Source organism: Dipodomys merriami, unplaced genomic scaffold, assembly GCF_024711535.1.
Source record: "Dipodomys merriami isolate MVZ:Mamm:240054 unplaced genomic scaffold, mDipMer1.0.p SCAF_716, whole genome shotgun sequence".
Taxonomy (NCBI): Eukaryota; Metazoa; Chordata; class Mammalia; order Rodentia; family Heteromyidae; genus Dipodomys; species Dipodomys merriami.
In genome coordinates, this window is record NW_027206309.1 from 145,343 (window position 1) to 168,990 (window position 23,648).

Below are 23,648 nucleotides of genomic sequence, written 5' to 3' on the forward strand. Positions count from 1 at the left end.
GGAGGGCCAGGCTGTCCAGGTTGTCAGGGGGCAGGCGATGAGCCTATATTAGTAGTCTTCAGGGTTCCAAATGAAGATCTAGACTTGCTTGCTATCTGGAAATGTCCCATGCTGTTGAGGGTAAAACTGCCAAGGCCCACAGTTAAAGGACAGGCTGGTGGCTGGCAATGGAATGTTGAAACTGGAGTGCGAAGACATCACAGTGGGCTCTGTGGGTTCCCTAACATTGCAGAGTAGGGATGCTGGAACCCAAGGAGATACCAGGCTCTGCTGGCTGGGCACTAGATAGACTTCTGGATGAAGCCTTGCTGGATGGACTAGCAGAATCCATGGTTCCACTCACCCACAGGCACATGAAGCTGCCTAGCATCTCCCCAGCAGATATCATGGGGACAGCAGCTCTCCCAACTTGGACAAGGAGGTTCTGCTTGCTAGAGGATGTGGCCTATGCTGGTCATAGACAGGAAATAAGCCTGCTGCTGGAGGAAGCTTTTGCCCCTTCCAAGGCTCCTGGATCAAGAGGAGCCCTCAGGAATACGCTCATAGAAAGGCTAGTCCCCACACACAATGAGAACATCTCTAGTTGGTTTGAATCTTTGGGGGGATCACGTCTTGGAATGCAGTGGTATTGTAAGAGGAGTGTTATTGACTTGTTCAACCTGAATTGAACCTTGATTCTTACAACAAAGCCTCCTTAGTAGCTAAGATTATACATGTGATCTACTGGTGCCTAACTCCATCAAAGTTTTTAAGCCCATGGCTCTTCAGGGAAATCATAGCCCTGGGTTTCTAGGAATCAAGATGCATGCTAGGTACGAAAGACCTTTGAGCCTGGCATAAGTGGAGGAGTAGAGAGGGCCCCCATGTCACTGGGTGTTGAATCAGTACAATTGTTGGCATGAACATCTGGCAAACTTGCTAGATAGGCAAAGATCCAGAAGAAGGAAGCATCAGAATGCAGGGTTTTAAGCACAATTTCTGTGAAATGAAGATTCAAAAGGGAGAAGTGACTTCTGAAAGTCCCATTTATGGCAGCGGAATGAAGGAGAAACCTTAGTGCCCTGCACCCCAGGTCATGACATGCCTGCAGTCAGATCGTAAGGAAGCTAGGAGGCCTCCAAGAAGGCAGTGGCATTAAATGAGTCCTGGGATCATTCGCCCAGTGACAGATGTAAGAAGCCGCAGGCTTGGACACCACGCTGTTTATCCCAGGCTTATTGCCTTATGGTTAGTCTAGATGTCATAACAGCCTTGCTATAGATTCCTGGAACCAGAGACTGAATGACGCAGGACACTAAGCTCAATTGAAATCTGAAACGAGGACACCACCAATAATATCAAGGGAGTGAAGAGCAGGGGCCTGAAGCTAGGGACCAAGTGTAGAACCAGGCAGTGGTGGCTCACACTAGCTACTCAGGAGGCTAAGATTTTAGAATCGAGGTAAAATACCACCCAGGTATTAAATTTCATGAGATTTTTCTCGCTAATTAACCAGGGAAAAAAGCCAGGAGTGGAAGTGTGGCTCAAGTGGTAGAGCACTAGTCTTGAACCAAATGGTCAGACACAAACTCTATCTGACCCTGAGTAGTAAGGACTACATAGGAGGCTAAGATTTGAGGATTAAGGTTTGCAGCCATCCTGTGCGAAAAATCCATGACACATCTCTAATAAAAAGCCAGAAATGGAACTGTGGCTCAACCGGTAGAGCACTAGTCTTGAAAACAAACTCTAAACTCGATTCTCACTCTGAGTGGTAAAGATTACTTAGGAAGATGAGATGTGAGGATTAATTTTTTGTTTGGTTTTTTTTAACTGTATTTTTTTGTCTTTTCTTTTTTGGTTCTGGGGATCAAACTCAGGACGTTGCACTTGCTAGGCTAGCGCTTTGCCACTGAGCTACATCCCAGCCCCGTGAGGATTAATTTTTGCACCCAGCCAGGGCAAAAGAATCCATGACACTTATCCCTAGTAAAAACCAGATGTGGTACTACCTCTGTTATTGAAAATCTTGCAATTTCTCAGTGACTTTTATCTAGAACTTCTCTGTTATTTTCAAAGTTGAATGCTTCTTTTTCCTAATTCTGCATTCTGATGAATGTAAAATACACAAGATTTCAATGTCAGGTTTGAAATAACTCTCACATACTTGACTAACATGAAGTGCCAATGAAAGCATTTGAGCTTCATCTTCAATGGGGAAGCAACAGCCTCTGAATCATTTTTATTGATAGACAATTGAAACAGAAAAGGTTGACTTCTTAAAATATGCTTTTTATTGTAAAAATTCTGTACAGAGGGGTTACAGTTACATGAGCAAGGTAATGAGTATATTTCCTATCAAGCATTGTTGCCTCCTCCTTTGTTTTTCCCCTACCATCCCTCCCCTCCCACCTCCACAACTACAATTCCCCACACCCCCCATAAATGGTAAAGTTCAGTTTTCAACATAGTGTCTTGTACATCTCATTGTTACAATGGATCAACCTATATGCCTATTTAAGCATTTTCCCTTCCCAAATTATAGAACTATATATACAAGATGCAGAGTATCGACAAGAAAAACAGTGAATACATGGGTTATACCATGGAGGAGGAACAGACAAAGAAAAAATCACATGGTACAGAAAGGCTTGGAAAAATTTATACTAAGGGAAGTAAACCAGCCACAAAGAAACATAGGGTCCACTGTTTCCCTTATTTGCAATGACTAGTATATATCTGGGACAACCAAAAAAGGTCAAAAGCTATGTACATACAACCAGATAAGATGATGTTAAGCAAAATAAATCCCAAGATAGGGACACAAGTATTTTTTTTTACTTTCTTGTTATTGTTTCTAACGTATTTATAAGAGGTTAACATTTTAATGAACAGTGATATTCTGCAACTTTATCAATCAACTTCATTTCTTTCACATGTGCCCAAATTGGAGGGCTTTTTCAAGAAGATAAAAACAGAAAGAATAGGAAAATTATCGGTAGACTTCTATCTGGAGAATGGACTCATTTTATAATCAAGGAACAAAAGAATATTTCAGTGAGGAGGATATTTTTCAAAAAATCAGGGAAAGCATGAATAAAGGAAAAATGTAACAGAAGACATGTATTCTTTGCATTCTAATGCTAGGTTTATTCAATAGAATATCTTTATTGTACCCAGCAAAGCATAAACACAACCTTACTTAAAATGCTACAAAGTTACAAAACACAAAATTTATAATAGTATTTGTACACTGCTATGTATATAGTATATATATAGCATATATATAGTATATATATATATAGCATGTACTATATATACTATATACAAGTATATACTATATCTATACTATACAGATATAGTATATACATAGTAGTGTAAATAAAATAAAGGCAAAAGAAAAATGGAGAGATGCAGAGTGAGTGAGCAAGAGAGAGAGAGAGAGAGAGAGAGAGAGAGAGAGAGAGAGAGAGAGAGAGAGAGAGAGAGAGGCAATATACATATTGCCAAGGCAAACCTGCAATACCATGAATGGCAGGCAAAATGGGGTGGGGGCAAGCTTTGATAGGGGCAGCTTTGGCTCAATTTCTCTCCAATTTCAGAGTAAACACAAGGTAAAGGACCTGGTTAACAGACCCATTCATAGCAACAAACACGGTGTGGGATTCTCTCAGGGTAGAAGGGGGTCAAGCAGGGACAAGGGCCAGGCATAACAGGAAGAGCAGCTTTGTCCTTTTTCCCTGAAAGCCTCTGCCTTGAACCACCAGCAAGGGCATCCCTAGATTGCCAGTCTATACCCAGTAATCAGTGGCAAGTTGGGAATCACCAAACACTTTATGAATGGAGAAGGAATGAACTTTCTAGCCAGAAAATTACAGGCCACCTTTTTCAACAGACCCCCAAATCCACAAAAATTTTGGAGCCAGAACTGGGCTGCAGATGAACTGTCTCATCTGCTGCCTTCCCCAATATGGGATCTTTTCTTACAGCCCCTCCTGGGCTAGTGAAGTGACAAATCTGACCTGAGTTATAGGGGGAGCATCAGGTCCCTTCTTATCCGGTGGAGTTGGAGCTGAAGCTGGGGCTGTAGCCCAGGGAATAGGGGCTTTGTCTGGGGAATACTGGGCTTCAAGGGTATGATCTCCTGCATGTTGTATTTGTAGCGGTGCATGGTCTGCTCTGGTGCCTTAGCAAAGAAGGACTGGGGAGCTGGGGCACTGCTGGAAGCAGACATGCAGCTGCTGGGCTACACTGGAGCTTCATGAGAAATAGCTGGAGTAGCTGCAGCTACTTGTTCTGGCTGCGCCAGACCAAGACCCAGGGTCATGGCTCCCGCTAGAATCACTCCTTCACTCAGCCCTGCTGAGGTACTTCCTGCTTGGCTAATTGTGGACATTTAATCTGTAGAGGGATCCTCTGACTTCTTTTCAGAGCAGCCTTGCCTGTATTAGAAGAAGGAGTCATCTCCCTGCCATCCCCACCTCCTCCCACTCTCCTCAGCCTATGGGGCTGAGACAGTGCTCAATGGAACAGAATTTTGACCCCATTCCAAAACAGTCCCTCAGAGCACTATTACAAAGTAGGAGCATAGATCTGCTGGAAGTGGACAAGCTCCTCATCCAGGAAGAGAACTGGTATTCAAAGAAAATAAGAAGATATTTGAAGTCACAATTGCCATCAGTCACGAATTTCCCTTAGGTAGTGAATTATTGAATGTTACAGAAGTGATAGCTCCCTTCAAGCCCTTTATCGAGCTTAGAGAATGTGTTCAAATGAAGATTTCTCCAGGCTTTCCTGTAAACTTAGATAGACCTGTGCTTCCCAGGATCACAGCCACTGTGACTTTCAACAGTTTTGAGATGATGTAGTTGATGGCTCTATCTTTACCATATCAGATAACTACAAAGACCCCCCCAACCATTGTCCTGACCTTTAACATAAAAAAAGATGCTATTCACCAAGAACAAGGAACGTAGAGACTCCTAGAATTAAATTCAAAAAGAAGGGACAAATGCTTTCAATAAATGGATTCACATATTGAAGTGACACATCAGTAATAGAATTGGAAGAAATGGGCCTCTAATATGAATTTTATCAAGTATTCTGATGAGCCATTTTCAGTGTTTTAAAAAAGAATTCTTTATGTGTAATTGTTTGATCTGCAGCTACCAGTGGCGTGATTTGTTTTTAAAGATTTTTATTGTACTTGTTGAAATATACATGCATATGTGTGTATGTATGTATGTGTGTGTATGTATGTAATCTACTTATCCATTTATCTTAAATACTCCCAGACCATTCATGTAAGTCAAATGTCTTAAGATATATGAAACCCTTTAAAACTCATCATCTCACATTCATTGGGCACCAATATTGTTTCACTTCATTTTCATAAAATGTAAACTTTGAAACATTGTGTATAGTTTAGTAATTTGAATGTTTGTTCAATATAAAGAACTAGACGGAATGAGATTTCCTGTAGATGAATAAACCAAATGGTAATCATTAATAATAGTATTTATCTGTCGCTATACATTTCAGAATGCTTGTTCACAATCCAGGGAATGAGGTACCTTTTTTAGCCCCTAAGAGCACTCAATTGGGGTGCTATTTGTGTTTACCTGAATTATTTTTTCAATGGTAAATATTACTAATCTTCCTTTCAGAGAACCACTAATTTTGCTTTCTACATTAAGTGTTCCTGTTCATAATAAGGTATATTGAGAATGTAGAAAATCCTCCAAGTCTCAGTTCTTCAAATAATTTCCAAGTTTAAAATTTGCTTCTTCAAAGGTGCATATAAGTTTGATTAGTATGTTATTCAAAGAATATGGGTTCATTGGTATCAATTATATTTTAAAACACATATATTAGATAGCATGTAATATAGGTTTTCAATTTTTAAACAAATCTAATTTGCTAAAATTATATTTTACAAGTTATAAAGTTCAGAAGTGCATACAAGATTAAGAGTTCCCATTTTATTCTAGTCCTGTTTGTTTTTGCCAGTCCAAGGGCTTGACCTTAGATCATGGGCACTGCTCCTGAGCTTCTTTTGCTCAAGGCTAGTGCTCTACCACTTGAGGCACAGCACCATTTCTGGCTTTTTTGTGGTACTGAGGAATCAAATTCAAGGCTTCATGCATACTAAGCAAGCACTCTATCACTAAGCCACATTCCCAACCCAAGGTTCTATTTTCTTAAGTCACAGGTCAAAATCATGCACTCGCTTTTACACATACAAATGTTCATATTTATTAGAAGTTGGTTTGAAGATCCAAGAATGAGATAAATTGGGAGTATTATATGTAAGAGTTATACAATGTTGCGTCATATTATGGAGATTAGCTCAATGATTTCTTTTGTAGTAATGAGTGTGTCAAGAATTATTTTCTTAGTGATTAGTAGTTAACATTGGTCTGGTCAGAACATGCTAGAAAATCTTTCCAAAGATAGGTGGAGGTATATAATGGATACTCCCATTATTTAGTTTCTAGCTGTGCACTGGTGTCTCATGCCTGTGAACCTAGGTACTCAGGAGTTGAAATCTATGGATTGCAGTTCAAGGCCAACACAGGCAGATTCTTATGTCTAGTTAATCCCAGAAAAAGCCAGCAGTGGCACTTTGGCTCAAGTGGTAGAGTGCTAGCCTTAAGCAAAATGTAGGTCAGGGACAGTGCCCTGGTGAGAATTAGAGATGCAGGACTATAAAAATAAAATAAAATAAAATAGTTTCTTTGAATCTTTAGCTGGATTACTACAATAGAAGACCCGTGGTTAGAGAAAGCTGAGCTCAATATCTACCTTAAAGTTGATGGTGAGAGAAACATCCTCTTTCTATGCCTCATAGCCTATCAGCTGTTGTCACCTCAGGCCATGCACAAGGGTAACAAGACTCAAGACTGTTGATAAGGCTCATGTCTCTCACTTTCCAATACCCAGATAACACTTAAATGTAGTATATATGTATAAGTTTAGATCTGCACACACATGCACACACAAACACAGATATCCCACTCCTCCATCACAGAGCACGATAGACTACAGTTTGTAACAACATGGAAAGACTGGGAAAACATTACATTAAGGGAAGTAATCCAGACCCAGAGAACACTGGCTGCATATTTTCCCTTGTTTGTGGCAGCTAGAATGCTCCAATAAATCCAGAAGCAAGTATACTGGATTGTGTGCTAAAGGTTACAGATGAATTACCTGAAGCATAGTGGACTCTATGAAGATAAGATAGTGTGATTTTTATTTTCTCTAAAGAAAGTTTTAATGGTCTGCCAAGAAAACAAAAACAAAATCTCCAAATTTTGTCAGGCAATCCATTCACTTGTTAATAACTTAGTAAAGAAGGATGCTCTCACTGGAGTGGACCAGACTGAACACAATCACACACATTTTAGTGACTAAAAATCCAAAGCCTACTGACATCACAAATAAATGAATTTTGTTTAAAGTTTTAGTCTATTTCTATTTCCTAACTTTCCAAAAACCAAGAATTATTGTCTTACAAGGGAATATGAAAAGGAAAACATCCATTTGTGGAAATGCACATGAGGTTAGTTGTTTTTTTCTTAGAACTTTGTCTCAAAGAAAACGAAGAACTAAACTTAAATGCTGAGGAAAATAAATGTTATTACTTCATCATACTATTAAAATAATGTAAACTCTGAGCAAGGTAAACATGACAAGCAAAAATATGGCAAATAACAGAAGTTTCAGTGAAGTAAATTTCTTCATTCACATTTCCATCTTAAACCCTCCACCTCCGTGTTCCTCTAGTACACAGCTGAGAATCTGGCAGGCCTCTTAAGGAGCAGAGCAAATTGACAGTCTCCACAGAAGCCAGATGAGCAAAGTGAGTTAACAGTACCCAAGGTAGGTGTTTCAGTATGGGAAGTTGTTGGAATTATGTTCCTTTCCTTATATCCAAAGAGAGACATGTTTATACCAAGGTCAAGAAACATAGATGGAGGCTAGGAAGTAGCCTCAGTGGTAGAGTGCTTGCCTCTCATTCATGAGGCCCTGGGTTCGATTCCTCAGCACCACATAAGCAGAAAAGAAGCCGGAAGTGGTGCTGTGGCTCAAGTGGTAGAGTGCTAGCCTTGAACTGAAAACTGAGGGACAACGCTCAGGCCCAGAGTTCAGACCCCATGACCAGACCCCCCCCTCCCCTCCATAAAAAAAGAAATGTAGATGCAAGACTATCAAAGTCAAAGGTGGAAAATCAATAATTATCATGAAAGATAATGTTTCAAAGAGGAATGTGGTAGTGCATGACAGTGATACCACAACTTAGGAAACTGAGGCAGGAGATTCTTCCCTTTCAGTGCAGATAGGCAATAAAGCCAGGTCTTGCCTTAGGAAGCTGAGGTTTCCTATCATCACTTGCCAAAGACTAACTACTTGCACAAGAAGCACCATCTGTGATTTCCATGACACACTCTCCATCTTCACATTCATTGTCTTTACTAGCTTCTTCTCTGTCACTGCCCATTTCCCAATCAACTGTAATTCATCTCTTTTGTCCCCCTCTTTTGCACACAAAGTATTTCTGCCTATTCCAGTGTCATTCCCATTCTTTCTTGGTATTTTAGACAGTGTCATTTCTTCATTTTAAAGATCATTTTCACTGGAACTCCATGCTATCCTTGTGAGCTCAATGTACTAGATGTGGTTGTTTCTTTGGTGGTGGAGCTAATTCAATATACTGTTCGGTAATAGCTGCCTTTAGGCAACTAATGGCAAGGTTTTAGAGGTGTTCTGAAATCCTCTCCAGATGTGAGCCATACTTTAGAGAGGGAGGCAGCCGCTGTGCCCACTCTCCTAAGATTTGCATTTCTGACCTGCGGTGGACTCTTCTGGTAAGGAGGGATTATCTAGGTCCCATATCCTTTACCTCTTGGTTCTTCTCACCAGAGACATGGCACCAGTCTGTGATAGCATAATTCTTTGGAAATAGTAAGACAAAACCCAATAAAGGAAGCAGAAGGAAAATATATTGGGTTCTGTGGGAAAATAAAAAATTCATAGTGATGCAAAACTTATGGGGATAAAGCTTCCATTATCAGAGGCCATGAAGGTCAATCCATCATAGTAGTTCTTCATGTTTCTGTGTAACATTTATCTTTATGTCATTCTAATGGACATGTGGTCCTACTGACTACCAGGAGTCACTGGAAGTCCAGAGGACATTTGGTGCATGGGTGGAGGGGTGATCATGGAGGCCCTTATTGGCACTGACAGGCGAGGAATGAGGGCAAGTGGCCAAAAAGGAGGCAGCAGTAGGTGCAGGGGAAGCTTCAGTAGTGGCTACAGTTGCAGAATGAAATCTGAGGGGCTGTAGCATGGTCACTGCAATCTTTGGAACTCATGCTCTCATGGGGAGCTCCATGAGAATGCACAGAGCAGGGAAAAGTGGGGCCTCCTGAGGCCAACCTCCAGACAGCTGTGGCCCTGCAAACTGAGGGCTGAGGGTGGTAAGTGCAGAGCCCAGTTGATTCTTTTCCCCATCTGAGCTGCCTTCCTACCATCACCCACACACCTCACTTCCTCTATAGCAAGATCACAGGTAAGAAGAACCCCACTCAGTTTAGACGAGATTTTGCAGTGGGCCCTTATTTACCTCTCCCTCTTCAAGAGGCTATAGCTGGAGCAGTCCTTGGAAAGTCACATGCAAAACCAATAGGCACACGAAAGGACACAAGTGCTGCTAGAGAGAAGCATGAGAGTCTGATACCATTAGAATGTGGTGATGGAGGTGTGGTCCTGTTGGTAGACAGATAGCCAATGAACCAAAGTGTCAGGTCTTGAGTTCGAGTCCCCGTCTAGCAAGAAGAAAGAGAAAGAAAGATACCTTTATGGCATTTTTTACATTTGACATTCCTTCTGTATTCTCACTAAATAAATTTCTATATACCAGTGTGTAATAAATTTATTCTTTTTTGTTTGGATTAGGCTACATTTTTACATTACTGGATTTAGTAACCTAGGACCTCATCAGTTCTATTCCCACCCATTTTTCTGTTGTTTTTTTCTTCGTTCGTTTTTGTTTTTGTCTATTCTGAGAGCTTAAAGTCCAGACTAGAGTTCTGTCCATGGTCTCTTTTGCCCACATCTTTACTTTTTGCATTTGTGGCTTTATTGTAGTCTTAGAACCTCATGCACTTTCCTGCCAGGACTGACCTCAAAAGGTGGTCCTCAGATCTCACCCTACAGACTTGCTTGAATTATAGCGATGAGCCAGCAGCATTTGAATTCTACTAAAATTTATGTTGGTGATCTTCATATTATTTCCCCAAAACTTGGCTGCTCCTGCTGCCTTGTAAGCAATGTCCTTCTGTTCTCACCTTAAAAACAGGGGTTTTAGGTTCCAGCCACCAGCCTGCTGCTTAAGATATGTTTCATTTTCTTTTCCTTTTTCCTTGTTTGTTGTTGATTTGTTAGAAATTAAACTTATTCTTTGCTTAGTTTTAAAGTACCTTAATTGACCTTTATTATTATATGATATAATGCTATAAATTATATGTAATTTTAATATGTTGATGAATTCCCATAGATTCACAGGCATCAAAAACCAGATACAAAGTATTTCCTTCACCCTTAAAAAAGAAGGCAGCCTCTGTTTCCTTAGAAGTTGTGCAGAGACTCTTTCTGGAGAATATCCTGTACTTGTATCCAATATCATGCGACAGAACAGACAAGAGCAATGTCTTGTTACTCTGTTATTCTCAGAGAATAAAATGCTATTCAAAAAGCTTTGAAAATTTGTTTCCTCATGTTATTTATAATGTGTGGGAGCTTAATGACAGATATTACTATTTCCTGTAGACAATTATATGCTATAGCTTGTTTTATTTTTGTTGTGGGGCGTCCTTGTACTAGGGTTTCAACTCAGGACCTGGTAATGTCCCTTATGTTTATTGCTCAGGGCTAGGACTCTTCCACTTGTGCTACCTCTCTTGTTTCTAGCTGTTTAGTGGTTAACTGGAAATAAGACTGGGTAGGTGATGGAGGAGGATATGACTATGATACATTGTATCCATGTGTGGATATATAATAATTAATATTTTTATAATTTATATAATTAATATTTGCTAATAAAAAGAAAGATAATTGGAGGTCTAATTACTCAAAGGAATCCTCTTGCATTTGACTTCCTAGAAAAAAATATCATTTTCCTTGCTTTGCCTTTCTCTTTGTTTTTGTTGCTAGCATTGGCGGATTGAACAAAGGGCTTTGGTGCTGACCCTTATCTCTTTGCTTTATGGACAGTGCTCTACCACTTCAGCCACAGCTCTAGTCCCAGACTTCTGCTAGCTAATTGGAAGAAAAGGGTCTCTCAGATTTTTCTGCCTAGTCTTGCTCTGAACCCCAATACTCAGATCACAGCATCCTGAGTGGCTAGGTTTACAGGTGAGAACTCCTACTCGGAAGTCTTGGTGTAACATTTCATTTTTATTTTTGAGAATGTGAAGGTCTCTTACTTACTAGTTTGTTATTCAAAAACTTGTTTTGTGCAAGATATTATGGTGCACGCTTGTAATCACAACATGCAGAAAATGAAGCCAGGGAGATTTAGTTTGAAGCCAGCCTAAGGGAAAGTGTGAGAGACACTTTTTTCCAAAAATAAAATAAAAAACAAATAATTTTGCAATTAGGCAAATTTTCTCCATTTAAGGATCACAACTTCTAAGTTTCATTTCATGCCTACAATACTAGATACTCAGGAAGTTGAGATCTGTTGATCCCTCAATATTCAAAGCCATCTGGGGCAGAAAAGCCAAGCAGATTCTTTCTCCAAATAACAACTAAAAGCCTCAAGTGGTAGAATGCCAGTGTTGTGGGGATAGGCAATGAGAGCTTGAAGTCAAGTGGCTAAGCACTACTAATAAACACAGAAAAATTAAATAAATGAGAGAAATTCACAAGAATTCTCTCCAGCTCCTCAGAGAAAAACAGAATGAAATTTGTAAAAACAAGAGACGTCTCTAGAGAAGAAATAAGAATGGCCAATAGACAGTTGAAGAAATGTTCAACCTTGCTGGTCATAAAAGAAATGCAAATCAACAGAATAAGCTTTCTGATGGTGTCTTCTAAATGTTGAATAAATCTATCACATTTCTTGGATTTGTCTTGAAAAGTTGTCTGTTCTTTCTCTATAATATCTAGGCTGTCTTCAATCCCAGGGTTCTATCTTCTGTATGCTCTAACCTATTGTCAAGACTTTCTACTTTGTTTACTTTTTTATTTCTTATCCTTCTAATTGGTCGGCTTTGGTGGCTTCAAATTCTTTGTTGGAGTTTTGTTTTAGATCTTGTACAAACTTCTTTACTTCCTTAATTTGGCTTTCAGAGTTCATTCTCAAATCCCTTACTTGATTAACTATGATTTCATTGGACTCCCTTTCCTTCTGTTGAGTTTCATGCAGCATTTCCTTTGTGGCCTCCCTAGATTCCTTTTCCTGTCTGTTTATGGATTCTATGAATTTCAATTGATCTTTGTCTATTCCCATCCCACTCATGCAATTCCTGCATTAATGTTTTATTAGTTTCCTCATGCTCATGAAATTCCTGTATTAATCTTTGTTTATTCTCAGTGTGCACTGGCAATTCCTGTCAGAAATGACACCATCCCTTTGTTAGGAAATGGAAAGACATGGAAAAAATTAATTAAGTGAAGTAAGACAAAGAAACATAGGTCCCATGGTTTTCTTAATTTGTAATAACTAGTATAAGTCTAGGGCAAGTAGAAAAGTTCAAAAGCTATGTACATATGACAATAAAAGATGATATTAAACGAAATGAAGCCAAAGACAGGGACACAAGTGGTTTATTTTTTCTTGCTATGGTTTTAACGTATTTATAATGTACTATGTGATTTTTTTTTCTTTGATGACTTCCTTCCCCACTGTTTAACCCCTGTTTTCATTGTGTTTTATTTCAGTGCCCTGTGTCTTGTATATACATTTTTGTAATTTGAGGAAGGGAAGGGAAAAAATAAAATGTTTAAATAGGGATACCAATTGACCCATTGTAAAAATGAGATGGTGATAACGAACTTTACAACTTTGGCAAGGGGGAGGAGGGGAGTAGTATGGGAAGTGAGGAAGGAAGGGATGGTAGGACAAAAACAAAGGAGGCAACAATGCTCAATAGGAAATGTGCTCATGACCTTAATCATGTAACTGTTACTCCCTGTACAATATTTTTACAATAAAAAGCGTATTTTTTAAAAAAGAAACGCAAATCAAAACCAAAACCACCTTTAGATTCCACCTCATCTCAGTTAGAATGACCATTATCCAGAGAATAATAATAATAACAGATGCTGACAGAGTTGTGGCTAGATGGGAACACTACTATACTGTTGGTGGGAATGTAAGCTGTTTCAACCATTCTGGAAGACTGTATGGAGGTTCCTAAAAAGACTAAATATAGAACTCCCCTAAGATGCAATAATCCCACTCCTCAGTATTTATCCCAATGATCTCAAACTAGGCCACACTAATGCTACGAGCACAACTATGTTCGTAGCAGAATTGTTTACCAAAGCTAAGATAGGGAACCAACTCACATGCCCCTCAACAGATGAATGAGAGCTGGAAAGGTGGCTCAGTGGTAGGGCGTTTGCCTTGCATGCATGAGGCCCTGGGTGTGATTCCTCAGCACCACATAAGCAAAAAGAAAAAAGCTTGAAGTGGCTCTGTGGCTCAAGTGGTAGAGTGCTAGCCTTGAGCTGAAGAGCTGAGGGACAGCACCCAGGCCCAGAGTTCAGGCCCCATGACCGGACCCCCCCCCCCAAAAAAAATAGATGAATGATAGAGAAAATATGGTCTATTTACACAATGGAATTTTATGCTTCTATCAGAAAGAATGGCATTGTCCCTTTTGTAAGGAAATGGAAAGTCTTGGAAAAAAATCATATTAAGTGAAGTAATCCAGGCCCAAAGAATCCTAGGCTCTGTGATTTCTCTCATTTGCAATGATTAGTGTTAGCCTAAGTTAGTCCTAACAGAGGATCATAATAGCCCAAGAAGTATGAACATATGACCACATAAAATGATGCTAAATTAAATGAATGCCAACACTTTGAAACAGTAGTTCTTTATTTGTCAATCTTGATGTAGCCAATGTACTACAGCTAGTTCTTTCTTCTTTTATTATTTCCTTTTTCTTTTTCCATTGGCTGTATCCCTGCAATTTCTGTCTTTGAATCTGGTACTCTCCATCTTGTACATGTATTTGTCTGATTTGGGGAACAGAAGGGAAATAACAAAATGCTGAAAGAAGTACAAAAGATGTCATATTACAGCAATGATACTCACAAGACACTATATTGGAAATGAACTTAATAAGTTTGTGGCGGCGGGCAAGGATGGGGGCTGGAGTGGGAGGAGGGAAGGCATAGAGGGAGAAAATCAATGAATTACTGTCATCTTATATGGTCATATGTACATAGCTTTTGAATTTTTCTGCTTGTCTTAAACATACACTAGTTATTTAGCTAGAGTTTTCATATATTTTTTAATTTTTATATTTTTTAAAATTGTTTTATTGTAAAGATGCTGTACAGAGGGGTTAATATACAAGAACACGTATTTTTTTGTTGCTTGCTACAGTTTTTTTAAATGTATTTATAATGTATTATGTGATTTTTTTTCCTTTGGTATGTTCCTCCCCCACGGAATAATACATGTTTTCACTGGGTTTGATTCTCGTGCCCTGCATCTTGTATATACATTTTTCTATTTGGGGGAGGGGAAAGGAAAAAAAAATGTTTGAATAGGGATATGAGGTTGACCCATTGTAACAATGAGATGTACAAGACACTATGTTGAAAAGGAACTTTACAACTTGTGGAGGGAAAGGAGAGAGTATTTGGGGAGGTGGAGAGGGAAAGGATGGTAGGGGAAAAACAAAGGATGAGGTAACAGTTCCTGAGAGTATATGTACACATTACCTCACTCATGTAACTGAAACCCCTCTCTACAGATTTTTTCAAATGAAAATGTATTTAAAAAAACTCAAGCTTGGACTTCATTTCACCTAATATCAACTTATCTGACCCTTTCTGCTTGTCTCAGACATATACTAGTTATTGCAAATAAGGGAAACCCTGGGACCTATGTTTCTTTGGGCCTGTCTTACTTCACTTAATATCATTTTTTCCAAGATGATTTCTTTGTTGCTTTGTATGTCCCTCCCCCATGGTACAACCCCTGTTTTCACTGTGTTTGATGTTGGTATAATTTTTGGAGGGGAAAGAAAAAACACATTGTTTAAATAGGGATACAGGACCCATTGCAACAATGAGATGTAAAAGACATTATGTTGAAAAATGAACTTTACAATTTTGGCCGGGGGGGGGGGGTCGCGGTGGTGATGGGAAGGGATGGAAAGGGGAAACAAAGGAGGAAGAAACATTGCTTGATAAGAAATGTACTCATGCCGGGTGCCAGTAGCACAAGTCTGTAATCCTAGTTACTCAGGAGGCTGTGAACTGAGGAAGTCCGTGAGACTCTTATCTCCAAAAAGTCACCAGGAAACCGGAAGTGGTGTTGTGGCTCAAGCAGTAGAGAGCTTGCCTTGAGCTGAAGATCTGAGGGATAGGGTCAAAGCCCAGAGTTCAAGGCCCACGATTGAAAAAAAAAAGAAAAAAAAAAAGAAATGTACTGATTACCATGCCCATGTAATTGTAACCCATCTGTATGGTATTTTCACAATAAAAAACAACAACAAAAAACAACAACAACAGCAACAAAAAATTATCAAGATGAGTTCATGTGAAAGAGTTCTTTAGGACTTTCAAGAAGCTAGTACCAAATACATATAACCACAATTAAGTGATAAAGAGAAATGTAACTTTTTATTTGTATATATTTTTATTGTAAAAATACTGTACAGAGGGATTACAGTTACTTCAGTAATGTAATGAGTACATTTCCCATCAAGTGCTATTACCTCCTCCTTTGTTTTTCTCCTGCCACCTTCCTTCCACACTTCCCAACTCCTCTCCCACCACCCCTGAAGATGTAAAGTTCGTTTTCAACATAGTGTTGAGTACATTTAATTGTTACAGTGGGTCAACCTATATCCTTTGCTCATCATTTTGTTATTTCCCTTCCCCTCCCCAAATTTGAAAAAAATGTATATACAAGATGCCCACATAAAAATGTAGGACTTGGAGTCTTAATATCTGATGAAATAGATTTTAAATTAAAATTATGTAGGAGAGTTAAAGAAGGTCAATACATACTAATAAAATGATCTCTCCTTCAGGAAGATATTACAATTCAAAATATTCACCACACAATGCAGCACCCAAATTTACCCAAGTATCTTTTTTATATGAATAAACAAAAATTTCTTTTTGTTTCTGTTAACTTAGAACTCATCTTTTTTTTTAATCTGTGTTGTTCGTTCCCAAGTCAGACTAATCTCTTGTCCTTAGATTTCTTTGGTATAGTTTGGGTGGGTAATCTGAGATATAAGCAGTATTCTTTGTTCAATTTGGAGGTCTAGCACACTGGCACTACTTCCTGAATAAGAGGTCGAACTGAATTGCCCCTGAGAGTTTCTGTGGCTTCTCTTAGCTCATTGAGGAAGTTAGGAATTTGAGAAAGTGACTGTTAAATAAATGTCTCTTAATAATAAGCATTATTGGTAGAATTTGCAAACATATTTGGGTAATAATAGAATAGAAAAAATGTTAAGTTTCTTATCACTACATATCTTTTTGTCTAAGTATAAAGCCCAGACTTACCCTAAGGGTCTAGAATAAGCAAAATGGCTTCTAGAGCCCAGATCATTTATTTCAACAGAAGATGACAGCAGCAGAAGAAAAACGTGCATAACTGGCAGAAAGAAGACTGAATTTGATATCTCCTTAATTCTTATGTTCAAATGCTCAATGAGGAACCCGTAGGACTGTGGACAGCTTAGGGACCTAACAGTTCCTGTTTCATGCAATCATAGAAAGCAAACACCGGTCTCGCATCCCGATGTGAGTGCCATGCCTGACTGGTGACCTTGGCTGTGTGTACTGAGAAGGTCCATCAGGGCTCTGTCATGGTCACTGGAGACTCAGGATTGCTAAGAGAAGGACATAGAGGGAGGTGGTAGAAAAGGCCTGAGTCAAGGTTTTGTCACATCTAAATGATTTGTAACAGGCACTACTGTCTTCTGGGTAAGAATGTGGGTATATCATCAGGGTGTGGCACACAAATTTATCATGACAAGTTTTAGCTTGCACCATTTCCTATGAAAGCCAACAAGATATCATTAATGCACTCAGGACATATTCCTATCAATATTTCGTATGTAAAAGCTATAAAATCAAGTTCATCATGAGGAAAAACCAAGATGAAAACCAAATTGCAGGAACATCTACAAAAAAAATGTTGTTCTGTACACATTAAGTGTGACAAAGTATTAAAACTTAATGAAGCTGGGAAAGTTAATTTCATTTGAACTACTGTTGCAACTTTCTTTTAAATTTCATCTACTTAACATAAAGAAGGTAGGCCAAGCACCACCAGTGGCTTACACCTGTATCTCTAGCTATTTAGAAGGCTGAAATTTGTGGAAAGAGGATTGAAGTAAGGCCAACTAGGAAAATATGTGAAAACTTTATCTCCAATTAACTATTCAAAAATCCAGAAGTGCAAATTTGGTTCAAGTCATAGACTGTTAGCTTTGAGTAAAAAAGCTAGTCAGCTTCTTAGGTTCAAGCTCCAGTATTGACACATACAAACTTACACACACACACACACACACACACACACACACACACGCACACAGAGAGAGAGAGAGAGAGAGAGAGAGAGAGAGAGAGAGAGAGAGAGAGAGAGAGAGAGAGAGAGAGAGAGAGAGAGAGAGAGAGAGAGAGAGAGAGAGAGAGAGAATTCTTCAAAAATAACCAGTGACCAGGAACAGAATCAAGATGATTTTTTTCTTTACTTTCTTTCATTTTTGTAATTTTTTTTCATTTATCTCTTTGGAAAGGTAAAGGGGACCTATAAATGAGGGACAAAGGATGAACGTATGCGTAGTGGTACTCAGTTGATATTATGTTCAAAATGAACTATGGAACTTATTGGTAGGGATGGAGGAGAACACTGGAAAAGATGAAGGGAAGGGTGACATTGTTCAAAAAGAAATGTACTTGTGGAAGTACAGCTGTCACTCAATGTGAGTGCCATTCTTCAGTAAAAGAGCTCAGAGACAGTTCCCAGGCCTGAGGTTCAAGCCACAAAGACAAAAGAAATGTAGTCATAACCACACGAATGTAACTAACCCCTCTACAGCACCATAATAATAATATTAATAATAATGATAATAAAAACTAAACCAGTGAGTGAGAAAAACAGAGAGCAAGGGAAATGGTGACACTTCCAAAAAGAAATATATTCAGAGTTCTGGGAAGTTGGTGGAGGAAAAGCTGGAGGCTAAACAAGCTCTCGCATAGAAAGCAGTTTTAGAGTTCCAGTGAACAGTCCTAAGCCAGAGAATCACACCAAGTGTACCATCACAGTACAGAGAGTTAGGCCAGAGAGGGAAAATTCAGGCAAGGAGACAGATCTGAGCACTTGCCAGCAGCTGCCGCTGTGGCAGCAGCGGTGGCAGTGGTGGCTGTAGCCGCCATACCTGCAAAACAGAGTCCGGGACGAAGGAGCCACACATGGTGGGCGAGCAAATTCTACTCAACACAGAAAGAACAGACAAGGAGCAGGCATCTTCATCCTGCAGTTCGCAGACCACAGATGACACAGGAACCAAGACTCAGAGTGAGTAGAAGCTTAACAGTCCTCACTCCTTCTCAGGGAGCAGAGGAGGGAAGGCCACCCCCCCCCCCCAGTACCGGAGATCTCCATCTTGGATACTGACAAAGCTCAGTGGAGCTGCTAGCTCCAACTCAGGCCTTGAAAGAAAACTAGAGTCATTTAGCAGGTCACAAGAACCTAACTTGACCTGCCAGACTCAGCTCCACCCAGGGAAAAGTCACCCAGCAAGGGCACCAGCCCCAGGAGTGGATTTCTTCACTGGGTTATCAGAGCCAGAGGCTGCACCTCCCTTTAGCAGCCTTGACAATCAATTGAAATTCAGTAACATAAACCCTGAGAGTGGCTCCAGGCTGGGCTCTGTGAGTTTCTCACAAACCAGCCCCCAGGAAAAGCTACTGTTTGCTGAAAGGCCTCAACTCTACCCAGAACCTAGCCTCATCACAGGATCTACAAACGTGAGGAAAAACCCATCTCCATCTTTTGTGATACTCAAAGCAGATCTCCCTCCCATTGAACTAACCTGGGAGGAGGATGGCAAAACATTGGAGAAAGCAGAGCATTTTTCTGCCTGTTCAAACAAACTGACTTAAGAAACCAAGCAAGCCACAGGAAAATCAATCACCACAAGCAGACCAGAGACTCCAACAAGAGGCTGGTTATGGACACAAGGGAGATACAGAATTTTTCCCACCCCTCCAAAAAAAATCAAATAACTTTTTTCTTTTTTTTGTACATTTTATAAAAATTTTTTTTTCTAAAACTTTTTTCAAAATTTTTAATTTTTACCTTTTTTGAAAAAATTTTTTTCTAGTAACTTTTTTTCCTCTTATAATTTTTATTTTAGGGGTATATGAGTGTGTGCGTTTTTCTTTCTTTCTTTTTTTTTCTTTAATTTTTTTTTGTTTAGCTCTACTAAACTTCAGATCTTTTTTCTTTCTTTCTTATCCTTTTCACCTTTTCTTCTCCTTCATTCTTTTTTATGTGACTTAATTGTTCTTCTGCGCATCCTCAGATAAACCCGTAGTCGATGATTAGGCCTTATCCCCCATTGTGTACACATTTAATCCACAAATTTATTACTCAATTCAAAACCTCTTAGGCTTAAATTCCTTAATAGCAGTACTACCTCATTAAACCTATATGATATTTTACGTATTTCTATTTTTAAGTTTTTCACATCTCCTTTATATACCTCCTCTTCTCTCATTATATGCACATTCTTCTCTGAATAGTTTGTTTTCAATCCTGCATATTTTTAATTTTTACTTTTCTATTTTGTCGGGTCTCTTTTTTTTCCTTTCTCTTTCTTCTTTATTTTCTCTCTCTCCTTTCATACTATCCAACCTATTTCCTGTTTGAGTATAGGACTTAGTTAAGTTAACTCTCCCTGTGCCTTGCCACATCACTTTATTCCTATTTTTTACTCACATCTCTCCCTAAACCTAATAATTTCTGGTTTACCAAATTCTTCTTTGCAGTTCGTAGCCCATTAATATATAGTTGTTTGATGTTGAATAGATTTATCTGTTGAATTACATTGTATCTGCAGACTATAGACTGTGCAAATAGAGACTTTGGTTGATGCTTGCCTTAAGATAGTGTTCTAGCACAAAACTGGTGTTATTTTCATCCCAAATGGGCAGAGTAAGCCAGAGAAACACAAGAAACATGGCAACTCTGGGTATTGAACTCCCACTCATGATAATCAGGGACAGAATAAATAATGAATAATCCAGAGTAGAGTTCCCAAATAACTCTACAAACACTGCTGGCAAACATGATAAATGAAAAGATTGAAAACAAAAAAAGGACTCTGTATGAGCATGATAGTGAGAGAGAGGAGGCAATCCAAAGGTTTATACAGGAATATCATGAGCGTGAGGAACCTACTCAAAAACTGATACAGGATTTGTGTGAGCAGTTTGAGAATACTCAAAAAGAAAGGCAGGAATGGTGTGAGCAGGCTGTGAACACTCAAAGAGAACTACAGGAATGGTGTGAACATGAGGAAGGTAAGCAAAGAGTAATACAGGAATTGAGAGAGCAAGATGAGAATACTCAAAGATCACTAAAGGCATTCATGGAATCCATTAATAAAAAGCTGAAGGAAGTCAGGGAGACCACAAAGGGAATGCTGAATGGAACCAAACAGAAGGAATGGGAGTCCAAGGAAACCATAACCAATCAACTAAGTGATTTGAGAATAAACACTGAACACCAAATTAAGGAAGTAAAGAAGTTCATACAAGATCTAAAACAAAGCTTGAACAAAGAATTTGAAACCACTAAAGCTGACCAACTAGAAGGAAAAGAAATAAAAAACAAAGTAGAATGTCTCGACAGCAGGTTAGACCATGCAGAATATCAAATCTCAGGGATTGAAGATAGCTTAGATATTATAGGGAAAGAACATACACCATCCAAGTCAAGTCCAGGAAATATGATAGATCTATCCAACACTTGGAAGACACGATCAGAAGGCCTAATCTAAGGATAATGGGTGTAGAGGAGCACTGAGAAACAGAAGTTAATGGTCTAGGAAACTTGTTTAACAGGATCCTAGCAGATAACTTCCCAAAAATGCAAAAAGATAGACCTGTTCAGATACAAGAAGCTTTTAGAACACCAAATAGACCTGACCAGATAAGGACATCCTACCCTCACATTATAATCCACACAGGATCAATTCAGACAAAGGAAAGATCCTTAAAGCAGTCAAGGATAAAGGATTAATCACCTATAAAGGGAAACCAATTAGAATCACCTCAGATTTCTCAGCAGCGACAAAGCAAGAAGACCTTGGAGTGATGTATGCCATGCCCTAAAGAAAAACAACTATCAACCAAGAATACTGTACCCAGATAAACTCTCCTTCATAACTGAAGGCCAAATAAAAGCCTTCCATAGCAAAGAAAAATTGAAATAATACTTCTCCACCAAACCAGCACTACAAAAGATTCTTAAAGATGTCCTACACATAGAAAACCAACAAAACCACAATAAATGCCAAGAAACTGCAGCCAAACTGAGAATCCAAGAACCATAGGAAAGACACAGTTGTCACAGCCCCCAAAAAGGTGGATAACATGGCAAATACATCTCAGTCCTATCTCTCAAACTTAACGGACTTAATTCTCCAATTGAGCGACATAGACTGTCTAGTGGGATTAAAAAGCAAGATCCTTCTATCTGCTGCCTTCAGGAGTCACATCTTGCCCGTAAAAACAAACACATTTTCAATGTTAAAGGCTGGAACACAATCTACCAAGCAAACAGCCCTAAATATACGCGGCAGTTGCAATACTAATATCAGATATAATAGACTTCAAATTAAAATTTGTGAGAAGAGATAAAGTAGGTCACTACTTACTAATTAAGGGATCTCTCCTTCAGGAGGATATTACAATTCTAAATATCTATTCGCCAAACAAAGGAGCACCCAAATTTATCCAAGAAACACTATTTTCCCTCAACTCCCACATAGATCTAAAGACATTAATAGTTGGGGATTTGAACACACCACTCTCCCCACTAGATAGATCAACTCCGCAAAAACTCAACAAAGAAACTGCAGATCTAAACAACTGCATAAATCAACTAGATTTAACAGAATTCTATCAAATATTTAACCCAGCAGCATCAGAATACACGTTTTTCTCAGGAACACATGGAAGATTTTCTAAAATAGACCACATTTTAGGCCACAAAGCAAACGTCCAAATTCAGAAACATTTAAGTTTTACATTGCATTCTCTCAGACCACAAGGGAATAAAATTAGAACTCAACACCAAAAGCCACCAAAGAAAGACTGGTAACACATGGAGGCTGAACAACACACTGCTGAATCACCAGTGGGTCAGGAAGAGATTAGAAAGGAAATTCAAATGTTCATGATGTAGAACAAAAACGAGCACACAAATTACCAGCTCCTCTGAGACACAGCAAAGGCAGAACTCAGAGGAAAGTTTATAGCACTGAGTTCCTACATCAACAAATTGGAGAGATCTGAAACCAACAATTCAATGAGGCATCTGAACCCTCTTGAAAGAGAGCAGCAAAATAAACCCCAATCCAGTAGACGGAAAGAAATAATTAAAATTAACTCAGAATTAAATGAATTAGAATCCAAAAAAAAACTATACAAAGAATCAACAAAACAAATAGTTGGTTCTTCAAAAATATTAACAAAATTGACAGACCCTTAGCAAATCTTATCAGAAAAAGAAGAGAACACACCCAAATAAATAAACTGAAAGAAGAGAATGGAAATATCACCACGGAAAAAACCAAGATTCAGAACATTTTAAGGGAATACTTCTCAAAACTTTATGCTAATAATTTTGAGAACTTGGCAGAAATGGCCTTTTTCCTAGCAAATATTGACATGCCAATACTAAAATAAGAGGAGTTAAACCATCTTAACAGGTCCATATCAAGCATTGAAATAGAAACAGCAATAAGAGATCTCCCAGCTAAGAAAAGTAGAGAAATAGAGGGTTTTACAGCGGAATTCTACAAGGCCTTCAAAGCTGAGCTCACACCAATACTCCTCCAACTCTTCAATGTAATCAAAAGAGAAAGTTCACTACCGAACACATTCTATGAAGCCATCATGACCCTCATCCCAAAACCAGGCAGGGACTCATCAAAGAAAGAGAACTATAGACCCATTTCTTTGATGAATATTGATGCAAAACTTCTCAACAAAATTTTGGCCAATTGACGTCAACAATTCATCCAAAAATCATACACCATGATCAAACAGGATTCATTTCAGGGATGCAAACCTGGTTCAATATACACAAATCAATTAATATTATTCATCACATCAACAGGAGCAAGAATAAGAACCACATGGTTATTTTAATAGATGCAGAA